The sequence below is a fragment of the Lycium barbarum genome, chromosome 1 (assembly GCF_019175385.1).
Source record: "Lycium barbarum isolate Lr01 chromosome 1, ASM1917538v2, whole genome shotgun sequence".
NCBI classification, from domain to species: Eukaryota; Viridiplantae; Streptophyta; class Magnoliopsida; order Solanales; family Solanaceae; genus Lycium; species Lycium barbarum.
In genome coordinates, this window is record NC_083337.1 from 143850143 (window position 1) to 143855693 (window position 5551).

The following is a 5551-nucleotide window of genomic DNA, read 5'->3' on the forward strand; positions in this document are numbered from 1 at the left end:
ATCGTAATAGTATCGAATTTGGGGTCGATCATCTCATTTGAGTCATTTTGGTTTTCTTTGAATGTTGATGTTTGCGAAGAAGATATGAAAGGTAAAGATTGTTCACAGGGTGTGCCAAAATTTATAGATAGTAAAATTCTTGTTAAGAAAATAATCAAAAATATCGCACCAATCGTAGTACTTTATTTCAATATGGTGAATGTTGCAGTTTTTATAATTCTTCTCATTATTTTTTTGGAGATAAATTCAAGGATCTTTGAGCTTTTTGGTCTTGATTTGTATTTGAACTCAAGAGGTTGAAGTTTGATCTTTTTAGGACTTGTAGAAAAATACTTGGTTCCACAAGCTCTATTTGCTTCTTATTTTGAATTCTTGTTTTTTTTTTTTTTTGAATTATGAGGACCCTAATTAGAATTGTAGGGTGGAAGAGTTGTGACGAAGGCAAACTCTTCTCAGCCAATCATATTGAGGTACACATGGCCATATTTGATTGGGCGAAACATATCACTTGTAGACGTGATGCATTTTTATTGATCTTTGATTTGATTTGTCATGCTCTGTCATTTTGACATGTGACATGATCGTATTGACTTGTTTATTTGACTTGGCGTGTCACATCATCTAACACGAGACACCAATTTGGCCTTCAATGATAAGATAACATCATAAGCTTAACAAAGTGACTCATCATTTGAAGCTCAACTTTATAGACTAATACAATAAAATTGCACTATTAATTCAATTTTATAGCCCCTTTATTTGTTTGGACTAATCTATATATAATATAAAGCTATGCATAGACAATCCTATGTGGCACCTCTCTATAGCCTCCATTAGCATTTATCTTTTTTCTCATTTTTTTGGCTTTTAAGTAATTTTTTATTAGAATTTAATATATTTATGTGATTATTATAGAATTTAATGTTTACCTATAATGACAAAATTAATATCAATAAAGGCAATGACTAATTATGAAGTTAACAAAGAAAAACAAAGAACTTTCCCACTCCCCACGTCTGATATAACTTACTCCTCTTGACTCCTTCCGGTAATTAATTGTGATTAATTTGTAGTAATTTTTTCTTAGTAAAAGCAAAGGACTCCCCCTCTCCCCACTTCTAAGTTTACTAATTGCTGAAATTCTTCTTCGTTAGTATTTAAATAGTTTAGTTTTGTGTTAGTTTTAAAAGTGCTCCAAATGTACGAATTTATAAATCATAATCTATTATTTCCGTAATCGTCTTCAAACTAAATTCAGGTGAGAATTCTCTTTACATATCTCTCCGAATCATTTTTGTTAGTTTGTTTCCTTTGAATTGAGTTGATTTTTTCTTACCAACTTAATTATGATTATTAGAAATTCTGATCATTTGGAAAATTAATTGTTGAAGCTTTTTGCTCCTTTCTTTTTGTGTTTGTCTGTTAATTATGAATTGTCGATATGTAAAATTCTTATATGTAAGGTGTTTTTGTTATACAAAATTGCATTTTAGTTGGACGATTGCTTTTGTCTTTTGTCTTTTGTCTTTTTTTTTTCTTTTTTCCTGATGGAAAGATAATGTTTGGGTGTTTTTTTCTTAATGCACTTTTTTTACCTTTCAGTAGCATCTAATCTATATAAATATATAAAGCAAAGACATGGGGCAGGTGATGTGACACTCCTTTAAGCTAGAATTTCTATTTTTTTTTCTCAATTTTTTGAGTTTTCTCTAATTTTCTCAAGCACAAAAACTACTCTTTTAAAATGATGGTGCCTCTTCGGAACCAAAACCGTTTACTACTTTATAACTTCTGGTGCCTTTTTACTCTCTAGAGCGTGAGTTACATTAATTGTCTAACTTTATCTTTTACTATCCCACGCACCGTTTTGGATTTATTCTCCCTTTCTTGCTTCTATTTCATTTTCACCTATTCAATTATTTATTTTTATGTTAATGACAGATTCCATTCATCTTACTGTTCCATCTAATTCTCACTTTCAGTTTTCACCGCTAAATTCAATGTGATAAAGTGAAAGTAAATAAAGGCGTAATGGCTCTCCTCGCCATAAAAATGAAGTGCCAATGAAAGAGTAGTACACTTTCTCTCAAGTTCTCATTTAGAATTATGGGGAGAGCTCTTTGGTGTTATGAGGCTAAATTTTGAAAAAATGTCATACCCATCGATAGAAGATACCAAAATTTCACTCAACAGTATGAGATTAACGACAATTTTAACAACAAAAAATGACTACATGGCTACGAAGGCGGCAAAAATGATTGCTTTGAAGGGAGAAGCCGTGGAGATGCAGTAACGCTCACAAACATTTGGGTATGTGATTAGTATCATTACATATAAATCATATAATATAATTTTATACATGATAAACAAATCGAAGTCTCACAATTTTTTTTCTATTCATAATCTCATATTATACTCTCTTTTTTGTTTCTGTTGAACTTTGACTCGTGATGCCTTTATTTTTAGATTATTGTGTTTATATGTAAGAAACAGATGAAAAGTTGTAAATGATAAAGATGGTTTTTTAAGATATTGTTGTATTAGAAGTTACGTTTTATATTTAGTGCAATTTCAAGGAAAATTGATTTTGTTAATGTTTAGAGGCTAGAGCAATGATTTTAGTTGCTCAGTATGTGCCAAGTTTAGGGGAGAAAGAAGAAAGGAAGTTGAGAGAAAAAAAAAGGGAATTTTACATAAATGACTACACTTTGGGGGTTTAAATTTTGCCACAGCTATAGTTTCAATATTTACATTTCGTAGCTACAGTTACCCCGCTATATTCGAAAAATGGCTCGCTGTATTCATAATACGGCCTAGCTGTATTCATGAATACAACGAATAAAAAAATTTCAAAAATTCTTTTCACTGTATTCAAGTCATATGTATTCAACTCATCTGTATTCATGTCAAATGTATTCATCTATAACTACTTTTACATTGTATTTAAAACCGATTGTATACAAAAAACAATCCCTTCAAAATACACCCCAAAACACATAATTTTGCACTAAAAAAATTAATGAATACACTAAAAAACTGAATACAAAGAAATAAATTTCACTATATTCATTTGTATACACTTCAAAATTCACTGTATTCAACAACAACTAACGAATACACTCAACAACAACTAACGAATACACTCAAATACTGAATACAAAAAATAAAATTCAACAGATCTGGAGAAGATGATGACCGAAAAAAGAAGGGGAAGGAGCAGTGCCGATAGTGGTGACAGATCTGGAGGAAAAATGAGGTGGTGTATCTTAATTCGACCCTTTTTAATTGATACATAATGGCTCATTTTGCTCTTCTCCATGGTAAGCTTCCCCAACTTCTGTTTCTTTTTCCTCCATCCTTATTTCTTGAGATCGATAAGAAGGGGAAAGAGCTGAGGATGGTGGTGACGTCGGCCATGGTGGTGGCGGTAAGGAGAGAGAAAATGGAAGAGAGAGCAGAAGGGACGTTAGAGAGACAGACAGACAGACATAGAGAGAGTTGTAGACGTTAGAGAGATGAGGAGGAGGAGGAGGAGAGAGTTCTGTATTTTTACCTTAATAGCTAATAAGTGTCATTAACATACAACTTTTAGCTATGGAATGTAATATATATAAATATGTAGTAGAGTTAGTTACGCTATGTAGAATTCCCAAAAAAAAATTAGGAAGGAAAACACGGCTACTAGAAAAGGAAGAACAAAACTAATAAATGAACAAGATAAAGAAACAATAAAAAATCAAAATTTTCTAGCTAAAGATGATAGTCAGGATGAGAAAAGAAATATACTTCTTTTCAATTCTATGAGGTCCAATATCCTACAGGTCGGAAATCTGCTTAATGAAGTCGTAGTAGCCTTTGTTTTTTTAGTTTTCACATACCTTTTACTTCTTGTGACATGTTAGAACATGAAAAAGCTATTAAAGTCCGAGTACTAATTTTCTACTATCTTTTAAGGGAAGAAATCAAATATTTACACCTACTTTTACCCACTTAAAAAGTAAGAAAGTTAAGTGTGTGAGAAACAAAATGTAATATTTATAAAACTAAATATGGAATCCCATAATTTATGTAAGAAAATTTAAACAATATTATTTCTTTTTCTAGGCTAAAAAATGTCGATAATAAATTCACAACTAAGGATCTCAAAATGAGTTTTGTTAAAATATATTCGCACATATAAAACTATACATTTGTGAAGAGAATGGAGAGGTTAAAAAGCATGTAGAAATTAAAATTTACGGTTTTATCCAAATTTCCATCTAAAAATCATTTCAAGAATTTAGTAAAGTATTTTACAATCGCGCGAAGCGCGAGCAAATTTACTAGTATAACTATAAATTCAACCTATTTTATGAATATCTAATAAGATTTAAATGCTTACAACAAGATTTAATGCGAAGAATATACCTCCCGATCAAACCAACCGATCGAACCCTAAGTTTAATTTGTATAAATAGTCTAATTAAAAGAAATAAATTGCACTACCTCGTAATAACTAATGGATCATTTAGTTTGTAAACAGGTACATATAAACAAACGCAGGTATATAATGTAATTTATAGACCCATATTTAGTTTTATTCAAAAGCTATTGTATTAAGAAATTTATTAAATATTTATAAATATTCGATTACGAGTGTTGTATATTAGTCTATCGTTCTAGGAATCATATAACTTCAAATTTTTGGCCTGTGTCTAATTATAATATGGAAATTACTATATATAGATGAAATAATGATGAGAATATTAAGAGAATATACTTTTATCTGTAGATGTTTGATTCATTGACTAAAAGCATATATACAAAATTTTACAATAAATAAACTTGATAAACTTTTATTGCCATTTTTAACAGTATTTTCTTAAGTTTTATGGGAAAAGAGCTCCGGAGGAAGGCACACATGTCATTTTGTTGTTATCGGGAGGCTATTTGTCCACATAGAGCGTGATATAAAAACTAACATTACAATTATGATATAAACAAACTCGAGTTTAAGAATAATTTTTTCTAGTCAAATATGAAATAAAATAATCCACATTTCATCCCGCAATTATTATCCTTTCATCCTTATGACAGTAAACTTCTATTCTCGTTTGATCATAGATTTTGAAGTTGAAACTAGAAAATTTGAGTTTTTAAAGTTGTGATTTTTGAAACTTGAAATTGTGTTTGGACATGCATTTCACCTGAAAAAAATTTGAATTTTTGTGAACGGAAGTGAAATTTCTCCGAGCCAAATGTTGGAACTTGAAAATGTCTTGATGATAAAATTTTCAAAATCTGATAAATTTCATGGTCAAACGGTATTTGAAGATAAAATTTTACAATGTAATCCAAAATATTCGACCAAATGCTAGCTCATCGACATCAGTGTTAACCCACTAAAATTCTGTTTAGGGTTTTCCTCCACAATTATTGAGGGTCCTACTTTACTAATTTAGATAAGTGGAAATCCAGAAAAGATGAAATTTCGGCATGTACTAATCCAGCCTTAGTAAGATGAAAATGATACGACAAACTGACAAAAGACAAGAAAAGAATCCCTCCCATT